This window comes from Capra hircus, chromosome 16 (genome assembly GCF_001704415.2).
Source record: "Capra hircus breed San Clemente chromosome 16, ASM170441v1, whole genome shotgun sequence".
Classification (NCBI taxonomy): Eukaryota; Metazoa; Chordata; class Mammalia; order Artiodactyla; family Bovidae; genus Capra; species Capra hircus.
Window position 1 is genome coordinate 46,974,672 of NC_030823.1, and position 18,108 is coordinate 46,992,779.

The 18,108-nt window shown below is 45.6% G+C and overlaps 1 pseudogene; it reads left to right on the forward strand.

Annotated features, from left to right (window-relative positions):
* Positions 17,562-17,908, forward strand: LOC108637739 (annotated as a pseudogene).

Below are 18,108 nucleotides of genomic sequence, written 5' to 3' on the forward strand. Positions count from 1 at the left end.
GGCTAGAGTGTGGCTGCATCGGCTGGTGCATCTTGCATGGGTACATGGATGTGTGTGGTTCACTTGTGAGTGTGTGGTTCATGGGCTAGTTTGTGGGTGTGTGAACTAGTGCCTGGTGCATGGGTAGTCATGAGGCATGGACTAATGCGTGGGTCTGTGCTCCTGGGTAGCTGGTGCTGATTTAGTGAGATATCCATAACACACGGAATACTCTAAAGTTTATAGAAATTCCTCCCCAAATTATCTTCTCATAATTAACTTTCCAACACACCTACCACTCTCTCTAGCCTAATGAGAGATCTGTTCATTCCTGTGATGGGTAATCTGATGGTCAGTTTCCAGTGGAAGTTCCCAGTGATTCAACCCAACGCTAATCAGAGTGCTGCTGAGAAGGCGTCTTGTAGGTGTGGTTGACCTCTCAGTGAGGAGACTCTTGGTCAGGGAGACTGCCTTGTGCTCTGGGTGGAATTGGTCTCATCAGCTGAAAGCCTTCATGACCAGAACCAGACTTTCCCTGACCCCCTCAGTGAGGTGACTCTCCATCAGGGAGATGGCCCTTGTGCTCTGGGTGGGCCTGGTCCCTTCAGCTGAAAACCTTCATGACTAGAACTGGACTCATCCTGAGCAAGAGGCAGCTCTGCCTGTGGACCGATGCTCCCATGTGAGACCCCCACCTACCCTTCCTGTTGCCAAGTTATATAAATAGGTATTATATATATATATATATGTATCTCCAAGGTGGTGGCTCAAACAGTAAAGAATGTGCCTGCTATGTGGGAGACCTGGGTTCAATCCCTGGGTTAGGAAGATCTCACTGGAGGAGGAAATGGCAACCCACTGCAGTAGTTTTGCCTGGAGAGTTACATGGGCAGAGGAGCCTGACGGGCTACAGTCCATGGGGTCATAAAGAGCTGGACATGACTGAGTGACTAATCATTGCACAATATACATACATAGAGATATAGATGGATATAGAGATATACATATATGATATATGTATCTGACAATTTAAAAATCATATATAGATAAAGATACATAGAGTCAAGAGATATATATCTCTATCAGTCAGTTCAGTCACTCAGTCATGTCTGACTCTTTGCAACCCCATGAATAGCAGCACACCAGGTTTCCCTGTCCATCACCAACTCCCGGAGCTTACACAAACTCATGTCCATCGAGTCGGTGATGCCATCCAGCCATGTCATCCTCTGTCGTCCTCTTCTCCTCCTGCCCTCAATCCCTCCCAGCATCAGGGTCTTTTCCAATGAGTCAACTCTTAGCATGAGGTGGCCAAAGCATTGGAGTTTCAGCTTCAATATCAGTCCTTCCAATGAACACCCAGGACTGATCTCCTTTAGGATGCACTGGTTGGATCTCCTTTCAGTCCAAGGTACTCTCAAGAGCCTTTTCCAACACCACAGTTGGAAAGCATCAATTCTTCGGTGCTCAGCTTTCTTCACAGTCCAACTCTCACATCCATACATGACCACTGGAAAAACCATAGCCTTGACTAGATGGGCCTTTGTTGGCAAAGTAATGTCTCTGCTTTTTAATATGCTGTCTAGGTTGGTCATAACTTTCCTTCCAAGGAGTAAGCATCTTTTAATTTCATGGCTGTAATCACCACCTGCAGTGATTTTGGAGCCCCCAAAATAAAGTCTAACACTGTTTCTCCACTGTTTCCCCGTCTATTTCCCATGAAGTGATAGGACCGGATGCCATGATCTTCGTTTTCTGAATGTTGAGCTTTAAGCCAACTTTTTCACTCTCCTCTTTTACTTTCATCAAGAGGCTTTTTAGTTCCTCTTCACTTTCTGCCATAAGGGTGGTGTCATCTGCATATCTGAGGTTATTGATATTTTTCCCGTCAATCTTGATTCCAGCTTGTGTCTTCCAGCCCAATGTTTCTCATGATGTACTCTGCATAGAAATTAAATAAGCAGAGTGACAATATACTGCCTTAATGTACTCCTTTTCCTATTTGGAACCAATTTGTTTTTCCATATCCAGTTCTAACCGTTGCTTCCTAACCTGCATATAGGTTTCTCAAGAGGCAGGTCAGGTGTTCTAGTATTCCCATCTCTCTCAGAATTTTCCACAGTTTATTGTGTTCCACACAGTCAAAGGCTTTGGCATAGTCAATAAAGCAGAAATGGATGTTTTTCTGGAACTCTCTTGCTTTTTTGATGATCCAGCAGATGTTGGCAATTTGATCTCTGGTTCCTCTGCCTCATCTTTATAAATATGGACGTAGATCTAGAGATATGATATACTGATATTGATATCGATATATGTATAGAAATATGATATACAGATGTGGACATAGAGATGTAATATGTCTGTATCTATCTGGATCCTATATCTATATCTTATATAAGATATATCTTATAGATATATAGATAGATGGTATGATATATCTATAGAGATACAATACCTCTTTATCCTCCAGTGTGACGGTATGGATAGGAGTGGAGACTTGGGAGGTGATTAGATCATGAGGGTGCAGCCTTCATGAAAGGCGTCAGTGCTGTTGTGAAAAGGACCCCAAAGAGCCTTCTCCCACCTTCCACCATGTGACAATGCAGGAGAGGGCAGCTGTCTGTAGCCTGGAAGAGGGCCTCACCAGAGCCCAGCCACACTGGGGCCCAATCCTGGTGGCCCAGTATTCAGAGATGTGAGACATAAATTTCTGTTGTATATAGACCACCCAGTCTGTGGTATTTTGTTATAGTTATCTAAACTAACACAAAAATATAAATATCTATCTATTTACCTACTTTTCTATGTACTTTTTAATGTGGACCATTTTAACCTCTTTTTAAATTCCTTACAATATTGCTTCTTTTTGTTGTTTATCTTCTGGCTTTTTGGCCATGAGATTTGTGGGATCTTCACTCCTTGACCAGGGGTCCAACCTACACCCCCTGCAATGGAAGGTGACGTCTTAACCACTGGACTGCCAGGAAAGTCCCTTATCTATCATTTTTAGAGCTATAAAATACATCTTCATGCCCATATCCATACCTGTATATACCTCTATTATCTGTATATAGATAAGGATGCACACACTGATGTCTGCACAGATACGGATGCAGGGCTGGATAGGGTGACAGCTGCAGGTACAGGTGCGGATGGAGATGAAGCTCTGCCTCCTACGGGTTCCATTTCTCTGGTCAAACCCTGACTGATGCCTTTCCTAAATGACCAAACAGGTGTCAGTGAGCTGCTCCAAGCTCATGATTGAGGAGAACCATCCTTCAGATCTTCATCAATCTTCAGTATCGGGCCCTCCAGATAGCCTTTTTTTCTCACCGAGGGTGAACTTTTACCTTGAGTGAAATGCTTAATGCCTCTGAGTCACTGGTGACCACTGCACACCCTCACAGCCCTGAGACTGTAGGTCGGGGTTTGCTTCTATCTTCCCTCTCGGATCTGGCTGACATACAACAGACCCTCCTGAGCCAGAGAGGAGAGGCCAGCCCTCCCCCATGTGACTGGCGTTGGTTCCAAAGAGCGAGCCACTGCGTCAGGTGGTTTCATCAAGACTGAGTCCCTGCTTCCCACTGGCACCGCAGCAGGCAAGCACTTGTCATGTTTATAAACATGCATTCATCCGAGGGCAAAGGGCATCCTAATTACCATCGATCTGGAACCCCACAATAAGCGCAGTTAGTTTTCTTCTATGTTACTTTACATCTGAAAAGGCTTGTGTGTTTCTCAGTGATGCGTACAGGCAGAAGGAAATAAAAATGCAGGGTCGTCACTATGAATTATAATCTCACGATGTAAAAACGAGAACGCAGGTGAGTGTCTCTGGATCCTTGGCAGTGAATGGGGTGTCATCAGGGGTGATAAGGCCTGCCTGATTAACAATTACAGAATTTACTCCAACAGGGGAATGCATCACAGCTCTCAATCAGCACCTCTGTGCAGTGTGCTCTTAAAGACGCCCGATTCTATGTCTGGCCTGATGCAACCGTGGCTTCCTTATTCCTTCCCGTTGGACTCCTCAGGGAGGTGTTTGGTGCACACCGTGTTCTCTGCGGCTGGTTTAACGAGCTGCGAATTTGTGCCTCCATCGAATCACTCCACCAGTTGGTTCACGAAAGCCATTTCTCTGGGAAGCAAAGACACCTGGGTCCTGCTGCGAAGGCATGGCCATGCTGATTCTATTTGCAAAGTGTCAGAGTGAGGCTCCGTGGTGGGACCATTTTTCTTTTGATGGAAAAATAAAGATTGGAAAATAGCTCAACTATCAGGGAAAGCTGACCAGGGGAGTGGGACTGAGACCTCCCCAGTTTTCTCCATGCTGGATCGAAGCTGGGGAAAGGGTGTTTTTCATTGGTCGTCAAGCAGTTCTTGAATGTAATATGGATGTCAGAGGTGGAACACCGTGGATATCTTTTGTTGATAGAGATCTTGTTGTCCAATTTACCCTCAAATCTATCCCATAGGCTGAGGAGAGGACCCAGAGGATGAGGAGGAAGCTGGTGTCACCACTGGCTCTGCAGGCAGGGCAGTCTGATAGGATGGCTTCTTTGCTGGCCTCAGTCACACTGACAGCCCTGAGAGGTGACCTTGGCTTCTTTCCTGGCCTGTAGTTGGAGAAACTGGGGTCCAGAAAGTTTAAGCAGCCTGCCCAAAGCTCTCCCCCACCCTCAGACAAATAATACCAGCCTTATGTGCAGCCCAAGAGGGGACCCTCCTAGTTACTCAGAGAGTGAGTTTGTGAGGAGATTATCTTGCAGAGTGGAGATGGGTTCACAGGACTGAGGACCACAGGGAAGCCTTTAGGAGCAAGTTTGTCTGGAGGCCCTGGTGTCCATGACCTGTTTGTGGAGCTGGTGGCCTCTGGGCACACTTGGGACCATGATGTCACAGCTGTATCAGGTATACCGGGGGGAGGGCGGGCTTATTTGTATGGCTTCTTCCAGAGTCTGGTCTAATTGAGAGGGCTTCTTCAACACTTCTTTCCTCATACATGAAGTCCTCAGTGAGGATAGATTTCAGTCAACAAGAAAATAGAGTTCAGACCAGAGCTGGTTTCCTTAGTTTACTATGGTTGGAAGGCTTGAATGGGGGAGGCATTCCCTGGAGGCCCCAGTTCCTGGAGACCCACATGTGATGCTGTTTTTCATAAATGAATGTATGGACAGATCAAGATTATTCCTACCACATAAAGCAGATGTGGTACATATACACAATGGAATATTACTCAGCCATTAAAAAGAATGAAGTAATGCCATTTGAAGCAATATGGATGGACCTAGAGAGGGTCATACTGAGTGAAGTAGGTCAGAGAAGGAGAAATATCATGACATCTTTTGTGTGGAATCTAAAAAGAAATGATACAAATGAATTTATTTCTAAAACAGAAACAGGCTCACAGACTTAGAAACTGAATTTATGGTTGCCAGGGGGAAGGGATATTTAGGGAGTTTGGAATGGACATGCATACACTGCTATATTTAAAATGGATAACCAACAAGGACCTACTGTATAGTTCCTACAGGGAACTCTGCTCGATGTTATGGGCAGCCTGGATGGGAGGGGACTTTGGGGGAGTATGGATACATGTATTTATATGGCTGAGTTCCTTCACTATTCATCTGAAACTATAACAACATTGTTAATTGGATATACCTCAATATAAAATAAAAAGTTTAAAAAATAAAAAGATCTTTTAAAGGATTATTCCTAACACAGGCTTCAGTCAGTTCAGTTCAGTTGCTCAGCCATGGCTGACTCTTTGCGACCTCAGTGGACTGCAACGCGCCAGGCAACACAGGCTTAGGATGTGCTACAACCCTGTGCATTTACACTGCCCCAGAGACTGCAGCTACCAAGCCCCAGGGACACGCCACCTTATCAGGTTTACAACAACTCAGTGGGGTAAGGGTAACTGTCGCCTTGTATAGATGAGAAAACTGAGGCTCAGGATGTTACATAACTCTCCTCCAGGAGTTGCTAGCTACAAGGATAAAACCCACGTCCCCACCCCAGCCTTACTTCCATCCCTCCGTCCTTCGGTTGGAAACTGCTTCACATCCTTAGCTTCCCAGTCAGAAGCCTTATTCTGAATAGACTCTCCGTGGTTAGAAGCGGTCTCCATGGAAGCCAAGCACAGGTGATGCTCTTGAGATTGGAGAGCTTTGGGCATTATGCTGTGTTTGTCACTGGGTAACAGGACAGGGAACTGGACCTCCCAGCATTCTCTGGACAGTTCTTACACAGGATAAATGCTTCTTACCCTGCTGCTTCCTCCAGGACCAGAGGGAAAGGAAGTGACACGCAGTCAGTAGAATTACTGAGTTGAGCTGGTACCAACCCAGATCCCATCACCCCTGTCACAACGTTATAACATGGGTATATGTGTGTGTGTGTGTGTGCTAAGTCACTTCAGTTGTGTCCGACTCTTTGCGACCCATGGACTGTACCCTGCCAGGCTCCTCTGTCTATGGGGTTCTCCAGGCAAGGATACTGGAATGGGTTTCCATTTCATCCTCCAGGGGATCTTCCCAACTTAGGGATCAAACCTGCATCCCCAGTGTCTCCTGCATTGGTAGGCGGGTTCTTTACCACTAGCTCTACCTGGGAAACCCCCAAAGGGGTGACATGAAGTCAGTGAAAATAACTGAGCCAGGCTGGCAGCAACCCAGATCTTCACAGCTCCCATGTTGCAATGTTGTAACATGGGTATGTCTCCCCCAAGGATACCATATATACAGTGGGGAGGGGGTCAGCCTTTTCTCCTCTTTCTGTCTAGGTGGTCTGCAGGTGCACAGTACTCCAGCCCAAGCAATCATCCAGTTCATTCCTCTCCTTGCCCTCTGGCTGATTCAGGGTGAAAATATGACGACAGTAGCTAATGTTCAGGGCTTCCCTAGTGGCTCAGTGGTAAAGAACCCACCTGCCAATGCAGGAGAGGCAGGAGATGCAGATTCGATCCCTGGGTTGGGAAGATGCCCTGGAGGAGGCGTGGCAACCCACTCTGGTATTCTTGCCTGGAGAATCCCATGGACAGGGGAGCCTGGTGGGCTACAGTTCATAGGGTCTCAAAGAATCGGATATGACTGAAATGACTGAGCGCGCGCACACACACACACACACACACACACAGAGTTAACGATCACTGGGCTCTGACTATGTGCATATAGTGCCCTGAGCATCCAGTCTTCACAAGCCTATCTAAGCCTCACATCTACGCTATGCAGTAAGTGCCATCCCTTTTTATAGATGAAGCCCAGAGAGGTTTAATAATTTGCCCAAAGATACAGAGCAGAGATGTGAACCTTAGAAATCACTCATAGCTTGAGTTCTTAACCACTACCATTGAATTAGTGAATGGCCAACTCCAGGGTCTACCTACAGAAAAGACTCTCATTCTTCCTGTTCATCTCAATGTGAGAGTCTGTGAGGCTGGAGCCAGCCCATCCACCCTACCACCACAATGGGAGAGCTAGAACTCCCTAGCTGAAGCCAACAGAGGGAAAGCAGGGCAAAGAGATGAATGCTCCAAGTATTTTGTTTGTGTCTTTGTTATAATTCTGCTTTAAGCTGAATACATGCCAAGATTTTCAGTTGCATGAGCCAATAAATTCCCATTTTGCTTAAGACAGTTTCTATCAAGTTTTGTCACTTTCAATAGAAAGAATCTTAACTGATTCAATATTTTCTTATTTTTTACAACTTAAATAGACTGTGAAATCTAAAGTTGGCTTTTTTCTCAAAATGAAAGCTGAAAGCAAAAACTGAACAAGATGTTCAACATCTTGGAACTGGCTCTCTAACCGCAGATCATGTTGCTCTGTCTGCGGCCTTGGACGTGTGCTATGCCTTTGCCTCTGGTTTCAGCTTTGGGCAACCACTACTGTCACATATTCAAGAAGTGGGCTGCCCCTATACACGCTCTCTGCCCTCGTTGAAATAAACTCTTTCCCTTATCAGCACATGATCAGATCTCAGAGAAAGTTTTGGCACATTTTAAAACTTTAGGTTTGTATGCTTGCAGAAGTCTGGAACAAGAAAGGAGGCGAAAAATGAAAAAGAAACAAGAAAAGAGGCAGGATGAGGGACATAAGCAGCAAAAAAAAAAAAAAATGTAAAAGTTATATTCTTTATGGACTATAGTGCTTGAAGATTGGCCTTTTCATCTATGAGAGAAAATGAAATACTGGGCAGTGAGCAAACCCTACCTGCTGCTGCTACTGCTGCTAAGTCGCTTCAATTGTGTCCGACTCTGTGCGACCCCATAGACGGCAGCCCATGAGGCTCCCCTGTCCCTGGGATTCTCCAGGCAAGAACACTGGAGTGGGTTGCCATTTCCTTCTCCAATGCATGAAAGTGAAAAGTGAAAGTGAAGTTGCTCAGTTGTGTCCGACTCTTAGCAACCCCATGGACTGCAGCCTACCAGGCTCCTCCGTCCATGGGATTCTCCAGGCAAGAGTGCTGGAGTAGGGTGCCATTGCCTCCTCCGAAACCCTACCTGCAGGGCGTCAAAACTTCATTGGTGCTTGTTATTAAGCATACTAGGCATCACTGCATATTTATGCTCCTGACAACACACGACTGTCTCCAAACCATTTCATCCACAGCTGATTAATGTGTTTCAGAATTCTGCCCCCCCACTATCAACACGGATGAGTTGATTAGCACATTAAAGTTTTTCCTCTCCTTTCGGCATCCACTAAATCACATTTGTTTTAACTCATTGATTTAAATTAGAGATGGTTGCCCTCTAACACCTCTCAATTTCACAGGGAAAAATAATTTGCAAAGTTATTTATCTTAATGTCAATTAAGACTGGCTAATTAGACATAACTTTAGTGGTTTGGACTTTCGGAACTCAAATCACTTGAGTCCCATAATGATCTTAGTAATTTTGGAAGAGTTTTGAGAAACAAGAAGAAGCAAAGGGTAAGGGATCTGGGACCTGACAGAACCTCCTTCTCTTCTAGTTTCATCGTTTCATGATATGTCTTATTCCTTCTCTGTTTCCGCCAATGAAGTCCTTACATACTTACTAGGATGTGGTATTAGCAGTGGTAACAGTACAAGCAATGCTTACTCTGTAAGTCAGGCAGTATTTCGGGCACTTTATGCACAACATCACACGTAACCCTTGCAGCAAGTCTTTGCTCCTTATTATGGAGGAAACAGAAGTACAGGGAGATGCTGTCACTCAGTCCAAATCCCACAACCAGTGAGAAACAACGCCAGGATTCAAACCTGCAAGTGCTTTTTCATACTGTGCTGTTGGCTTCTCTGCTACTGGAATCAGGCGGTGACAGCAAAAGCCAGCCACAGGTGCAGAATCTGGTGCTGACACACCTGGGAAGGTCATTCGACCCTGAATGTCCATCTAGCCTACAAGCAAGGACAACAGTGCCTAGTTCATGGGCCATTGTGAACACCAGGGAGCTCATGTATTTAAAAGGGTCTGACATGGGGAAAGTATCCAAGATTTGTGAATGTACATTTGAATGACATGCAAGATTGCTCCCGGGGCCATAAAGGTGAAGGTTCAATTAAGGTTTCTAATCAGTTGGTTTTGAGTTAACCAAAAAGAAATTATCCTGAGTGGACTTGAGTGATAGATAGATAGATAATGGATAAATAGATGGTTATATGATGAATAAATAGCTGTTTAGATGATGGATAGATGCTGCTGCTGCTGATGATAGATAGATAGTTAGATAGATAGGGATTGATTATGTAGACACAGATATTTTAATATTTACCTGTTAACTAGTTTGTTGAGTGGTGACCTATAATGTTTATTAGTTTTAAGTTGCTGTGTAACAATTTACTGAAACTATGTACAAGTCCCTGAGTCTTTGTCTTTTGAAATAAAATGCTGAAACAAGAGTTACTTTTTTGGAAATGTGAAGATATACAAAAAAAAAGAATAGCTGTTGGGCTAGAGAACTGGTAACAATTTCGACTATAATTCTGCCACATAATGGAATCACCAATATCCCAGTTCCCTGAAAGACACAAATAAAGACCTAACACACATTCCTAAATTATTTTTAGTTGATGTTGAATGGCATCACCAACTCAATGGACATGAGTTTGAACTCTGGACATGAGAGCAAACTCTGGGAGTTGGCAGTGGACTGGGAAGCCTGGTGTTCTGCAGTCCATGGGGTCACAAAGAGTTAGACACAACTGAGCGACTAGACTGATTGAAGTTGTTTTTACAGGAAGCAGACCACCCCACCAGATGAAAACTGCAGACCACAAGAACATAGACCCTAGGCTGGTTGAAGCCAAAAGATTGATGATGATTGAAACTTCACTTTGATGTCAACCAATCCAAGAACTATCCACAAGCTGATCACACCCTGCTCCCTAAACTCTATAAAACTCCCCACTACCCACTCCAGGATGGGTCACACGGTCTTCAGGGCATTAGCCCACTGTGCCCCGCTTTGCCTGGCAAAGCAATAAAAGCTACTCTTTTTAATGTATTTTTTATTGAAGGATCATTGCTTTATGGAATTTTGTTGTTTTCTATCAAACCTCAACATGAATCAGCCATAGGTATTCATATATCCCCTTCCCCTTGAACCTCCCTCCCATCTCATTCCCCATCCCACCTCACTAGGTTGTACAGAGCCCTTGTTTGAGTTTCCTGAGCCACACAGCAAATTCCCATTGGCTATCTACTTTCCTTCACCCCAAACTCTGTCTCTGCATTTCTATTTGGCACCAGTGAACAGAGGCCAAGTTTTGGCAACACTACCACAAATTTAGCAGCTTCAACCAGCACAGATCTTTTATCTTGCAGTTTCTGTGGGCTGGGAGTCTGGGTGTGAGTTTGCTGGACCCTCTGTTCAGGGTTTCACAGGCTGAAATCAAGGTATTGATTGGACTGCAGTACTGTCTGGGGCTCAAGGATCTCTTCCGTGCTCAATGCCTGGTGGAATCCTGCTTCTCGCAATTCTAGGACTGAAGTCCTCAGTCCCTAGAGGCCACACGACATTCCCTGCCACGTGGTCCCCTCCACAGCGTGGCAGCTTACTTTCTTCCAGGCCAGCCAGAGAGCATCTCCTGCGTCTCATCAGTTTATGAGATCACCTGATTAGGCCAGGCTCATCAAGGACAACATCCTTTCGGATTAACTCAAAGCCTACTGGTTTGGACTTTAATTACATCTTCAAAATCTGTTCAACTTTGTCATATAACCTGATCATCAATGGGAGAGTTGTCTCATCATATTAATAAACTTTGCCCACATGCAAGGGGAGGGGATATACAGATTGCATACACCAGGGTGTGGGAATTGTGGGGACCATATTAGAACTCTGCCTACCACCTACTAGAAAGATTTGAGTTCATCTTTTCTCCTTTGATAATTTCTAGTTCTAATGGTTTCCAGGACCAGCTGTTGAAACACATGAGGCCTCCATGCTCAACTGTAAAAAGAGAATAAATATCTGTTCTTTCTATTTGGCAATGTGTTAGGTTATGAGGAACAACTAAAACCCAACTCAGCTTGTATAATAATAAAGAAAATCCAGAGCAGGATAGTTTTTAGGCATGCTTTGATCAAGGATCCAGTTCCACTTGTCCGTGATAATCTTGACTCTTCTCATCTCCATGTGAAGACTGACTTCCCTCAGAGTGGGCAAATTATGGCAGGAACTCTGTATGCATATCTGATTGTTCACAGTACAAACTGATACGTCTCTTCCTCTAACCAGCAAGCAATAAAATGCCTCATCACCCAGCTAAACAGTCCCTGGGGCCAGGAGAACTCCATGCACTGACTGACCGCAGCCTGGGCTTCTGTCCATCTCTGAGCTCATCTGTATGGGAAGGTGGGTGGGATCACCCAGCTTGACACAGACTAATTAGGGCCTATGCCTGAGCCCTAAGCCAAGGATAAAATGAATCAGCCCCACCCAAACCAACACTGCTACAAAATGGAAAGAAAGTGGTAGTCGCTTGCAAGGAAACTACCATAACCTCATATGCCACGAGGATGTTGCTGAGTTAAGAGACTCCTCAAGTCCCACAGTAGGTGTCAAGCTGCTCAATGCTGAGCCAGGTGCTAATGTAGAAATGAGAGACACAGGCACTGCCCTCCAGGAGTTCTAGCTTCCTGGAGAGACAAGCCACAGATGGACAATTCTACTAGGAAAGCATGAGCTCCCTTGCAGACAAGTACAATTGCCCCTCCCTACTGGGACACACTCAGTTATTGTGGGGAGTGGGTGTGTGGCACAACAGAGAAAATGAGGAGAGTGGTTCAGCCCCTCCCCAGTCCACCACCCAGGCTTTTGCACATGGCCAGGAGCACTTGGTGCCCACTTCGTATCAAAAGTCTGTATCAGTTATCTAAGCTGAATAACAAACAACCCCACACTCAGTGGTTTAAATCACCATACATTGACTATCTCACAGTTTTCAAAGGTCAAGAATCTGGGCCCTGGCTTAGCTGGGCTCTTGCCCTGGGGTTTCACAAGGCTGTCATTCAGGTGTCAGGGGAACTGTGTCCCTTTCTGGAACCCAGGATCCTCTTCTAAGCTCATGTCCTGCTGACATAATTCAGTTCCTTGCTGTTGCAGGGCTGAGGCTCGTGGCCAGGGACAACTCTCAACTCCTAAAAGCCATCTGTATACAGTTTCTTGCTATGTGGCTCAGAACATGTCAGGGTCCTCTGTTAGAGGCCAGTAAGAGAGCATCTCTGTGGCTCTTGGTCTCTCTGGCTCCTTTTCTCTCTGATCCCTAGACTGTCTTTTCAAAGGGCTCACCTGATTAGGTCAGGCCCACCCACACCCAAGCAGAGGGAATTATAAGCCGTATGCAAAGCAAGGGCCAAGGATCCCGAAAGCTGTCTTCAAATTCTTCCTGCCACAAAATCCATCCTATACAGGCCCTCTGGCTCAGAAAAGTTTCCAGAGCAAATGAAGGCTTAAAATCAACTGATAATTTCTTTAGAAAGGAGCAACCCTCTGGAAGCCACATTGGTGGGCAGCCACCTGCCCTTCGGTCTTGCTGCTGATTTAGAAAAGCAGAGCTTGGTGTTGGGCTGGGTCTCTGGAGCCTCAGCACCCTCGGAACCCTGCTGAGGTCAGGAGATGTCATTCTGTGGAATCAACATCCAGTTCCCCACCCGCCACACAGGGCAGTTGGCTACTGAGCTTGAAGTGACTCATAAGCCCCACCCACACCAGCCTGGGCCGCTTCCCTGTTCCTTTCTCTGCAGCAGCATGCAAGGAGAGTGCTCCCAATTTGTGGGAGTAGGAGGGGGAGTGGTAGGAGGATTAAAGGCTTCTTTCTTCTCCTTTCATTAAAGATGACATCTCTCGTTCATTTTGAAGGGAATGGGAGCTGTCTTGAGGTTCCTATCCTGACACCTTGTGATTTTTCTCTGTTAAGAACTTGAAAAATATGCAAATGCCCTGCAGAGAACTAGGCACACTGTTTTTTTCTTAATGGGTTGGTTCTGATGAAGACTGATTTTGCTCCAAAGTGGCTGGTTTTTCTTGAGCTCTGGGTCTGTTATCATTCTTCTGCCTTAAATAAGTTTCTGCCATATTTCAAACCTCTGCAGAGGGAGATCGCAGGTGGAAAGGCTTATTACGACAAATTACCTTGACACTAGCTCTTCCATAACATTAGCTCCTTACTGGGAGCTCAGCTTAGCCCCAGAAGAGCAGAGTGGGAGGAAGGTACCTGGTTTCAGATGCTCACAGAGTGTTTCCAATTCAGCGGTTTCAGAACTGGTTGGACTAACGGGAATTCTGTCCCTTGAGCACAAGTGCATTGTCAGCCTTCAAAGCAGGGGCTGCAAAGGGAACCACATGACCAGTAATGTGCACGTGTGTGCACACACATAGCTATGCAAACATGCATGCAGGTGTGGCATGCACGCACGCACTGTTCGTCTAAACCCCTAGGATCATGGCTGAAATTAATGGGGATGTCTGGCAGCCACATGGAAACCCCAGAGTTCAGCTTTTCTAGAAACAAAACAGATCATCATCCAACAAAAATTGTTCCTTTTTAATTCCATCCCTCCCTCCTTCCCTCACTTCTTTCTTGCCATTCAGTGTGTATCAGTCAGGATAGTCTAGATTATGCTGCTATAACAAGCGTAACAAGCACAGCCACCCCCACAAATCTCAGTGATTAAACATAACCAAAGTTCTTTCTCATTCACTAAACGTCTGTTGCAGGATAGTAGAGGGTCTCTGATAACTGTCACCCCTTGCTCCCAGGGAGGTAAACTGGAGTCTTCATCCCAGCATAGCTCCCAGGGATTCAGAAGCAGACAGAGGGATTGGGGTGAATCATATACGGTTTGGGGCATCTCCCCAGGGTTTATACACACTTCTTAGCCCACATGCATTGGCCAGGCAAGTCAAATTGTCACCCTGGTCTTAAAGGGATTAACAAACAGTGGCCCTCCTGTGTGCCCAGGAAAAGAACCAGAAATATATGATAAATAGTAGGCATAAATGCCACCCCTCATGTGCTGGTCTGCTAGGACTGCTCCAATGAACCACCCCAAGGATGGAGGGCTTGAGCAACACAGTCCTTGCTTAGCTCTGGAGATGCAGAGGATCAGGATGCAGGACCTCCATCTTCTGCCTTCATTGTCACCTGACCTTTTCCCTCTACAAGTGTCTCTGCGCCCTTTTTATCAGGACATCAGTTTTATAGGATTGGGTCCCCTGGTGACTCAGGGGTAAAGAATCCACCTACCAATGCAGGAGACACAGGTTCGATCCCTGGGTCAGGAAGAGCACTGGGAGGAAGAAATGCAACCCATTCCAGTATTCTTGCCTGGAAATTTCCATGGACAGAGGAGTCTGGTGGGCTGCAGTTCATGGAGTCATGAAGAGTAGGACACAACTGATGGATTGAACGTTTATTGGATTAAGCCTCACCCTAATGACCTCATCTTAACTTGGTCATCTGCAAAGACCCCATTTCTAGGAAAGACCGCATTCATGGACACTGGGTCAGGATCTCAGCATCTTTTGGGGAGGATACCATTCATTCCGTAGCACCTCTCTGTGTGACCCTCATCTGTGTGACCATACCTGGAGCAGTATCATTCTAGATCTTGAGGATAGAGAGATACAAACACACAGTCAGTTTATCCCCATAAAGCAGAGTCTGGGCTTCCCTAGAAGCTCAGCTGGTAAGGAATCCACCTGCAATGCAGGAGACCTGGGTTCCATCCCTGGGTTCATCCCCTAGAGAAGGGAACAGCTACCCACTCCAGTATTCTTGCCTGGAGAATTCCATGGACTGTGTAGTCCATGGGGTTGCAAAGAGTTGGATATGACTGAGTGACTTCCACTTATTTACCTTACTTAGGGCAGAGTCTATGAAAATACATGCATATAGTGATGCATGGTGAGAATGTAAATGAATGCTCATTTGTGGTCTGTGATCTAGTCCTGGATTTTGATCCCTGGTCCACAGGGCTGGATGGCAGATTTTGAGCTAAGGACGCATCCCTCAGGTCAGAGACGCTGCCCATGTCTTAGGTGTGTGTGAACCGGAGGCCTGGGCCTTCATAACCTTGGTACTAGAGATGGATCATTGGAGTTCCCCTTGTTCTTTAAGATTCAGTGAAGAAACACACCCAGAAGCAAGCAGTGTGTGTGTTTGGCAAGATGGAGCAGGGGGAGGGTGGAGGCCTATCTCATGGGATACAAGCTGGTCCCTTTAGATGCAGGGTCATCCTGGGGCCATGTTCTTCAGGCTAGATATGGAGCAGGTCTGCTGAAGAGCTAAAGACCCCCTTAGCCAGACCTCAGGCATCATGCAGGGTAGTCTCCTATCTCTGAGACCTATTCACCTACTCATCCCATAAAGGTTTCCTGACAGCCCACCAGGCACTGTTCTCTGTGCTGGGAAATAACAGCAAACACAGAAGACACAGTTTCTTTTCCCCAGTGCTGAACAAGGAAATAGGTGCTCAGATTAGTCAAAGTTCTCCAGAAAAAGCCAATAGGAGATATATTATCTACATGTGAACATATACATTATGTATGTGTCATATATATATATATGCATATATATAAAAGGAAATTTATTACAGGAGTTGGCTAACATGGTTACAGAGACCACATCCCACCATCCGCCATCCACAAGCTGGACACCCAAGAAAACCAAGTGATATAACTCAGTTCAAGTCCAAAGGCCTGAGAACCACAGGGCCTCTGATAAAAGTCCCAGAGTCCAAAGGCCCAAGAAGCAGGAGCTCTGATGATCAAGTGAAGGAAAAGATGGAAGTCCCAGCTCAAGATGAGAGAGAACTTGCTCTTCCTTTGCCTTTTGGCTCCATTAAGGCCCCCAAAGTGTTGGAGGATGCTGCCCACATTGGTGAGGGCAGGGCTCTTTATTCACAGACTGAATTGAATGCTAACCTCTTCCAGAAACACGCCCATGGAGGATTTTCTTGGTGGTCCAGTGGTTAAGACTCTGCACTCCAATTTGGGGGGTGGAAGTCTGATCCCTGTTTGGGAAACTAAGATCCCATATGCCTTGTGGCACAGCCAATAAATAAATAAATAAAAAGAAGGAAAAGAAATGCACCCAGACCCAAGTATAATTTTTCACTAGCTCTCTGGACATTCCTTAGTACAGTTGAGCTGATATATAAAATTATTCACCACTGAGTATGTCCCACAGTGTACATGCCTTGGAGAAACTAAAGCAAGGGTGGCATTGTGAAGTATCAGGGAGGGGGTCTTATACAAGAGCTCTAGAGAGGCTTCCCTGAGGAGGGGACATCTGAGTAAAGACCAAAAAGAGGACACGTGTGGGGTTGGAGTCCACCCAGAGACAGGATAAGAGAGGTGGGTCTGCCCACCTATACCACGGAAGCCACAGGGCAGAGATACATACCCACTCCTTCAGACGGGCATTCTGTTGCCTTTCATCATGTCCAGCCTACATGGGTCAGCCCTTATTCTGCAAGACTGGCCCAAGTCTAGGTAACTATGGCCTTCAAAATCTCCTGGGGGCTTCCCGCAGTGGGCCTGGCATATCCAGCAAATGCCCACTCTGCAGCAGAGCCTTCCAATAGAATTGCAATGTGAGCTGGGTATGGAATTTCATGCTTCCTGGAAGTCACATTGAAAAATAGTTAAAAAGAAAAAAAAGAAAGAAAGTATAACATAATTTATTTAGTCCAACAGATACCAAATATTATCACTTGAACATATCATTGTATAAAAGTTACGTGATCGTTGACATAGTTTCTGCATATGCAGTCTTCCAAATCAGGCCTGTCTCCACGCAGGCTACCCCATTTCAAGTGCACAATCTGGAGTCGGTATCATTGGAAACCAGTCTGGGGGTAGCTGTTCTTTTTATATCTTCCTTCAGATGCTTGAGCATTTTGTAGAAATGGCCTTAGCTAAACAGAGATTCAACACCAGATCATCTGAGGATGAAATGAGTTCCTGCCAGAGAGGGTTCACTGCAGTGCCTGGCCTGGATTGGCCTGGTGGGTCCTGGGAATAAGAAAACACCAGCCAGGCCGTTTTGGACTTTGTGGAGACCTGCTGGGAACAGGACTTCTGAAATGACAAATAAGTCTGGAAGGCTGTGGTCCACACCCATTTTTGTTGGCTGTGAGTGGAGTCAATGAAATCAGAGGGAAGGAGCACACAGCTCTTCTGCAAACTGAAGATGTATGTGCCCTCGATGAAACTGAGTTCTATCCAGGCAAGAGATGTGCATATGTGTACAGAGCAAAGAACAACATAGTAACTCCTGGCAGAAAACCTAATAGAACCAGAGCAATCTGGGGAAAGATAACTCAAGCTCATGGAAACATTTGGCATGGCTCATGTCAAATTCCAAAGCAATTTTCCTGCTGAGGCCACTGGACACAGAATCCGTGGGATGCTGTACCCTTCAAGGACTTAAACTTAGTGAAAACTAAATAAATAAAAGTGAAAAAATAGAGAAACCACCAGCTAATGTTTACCACCCTTGAACTCTGTACTGACTTTGTTTAAAAGGCCAGTAGCCTACAACACAACCCCACCATCCACATGTGGATCCAATAGGCATTAACAAATGATCATCGCACCCTTCCCAACCTCCTGATCTTCCCAGTAGCATGA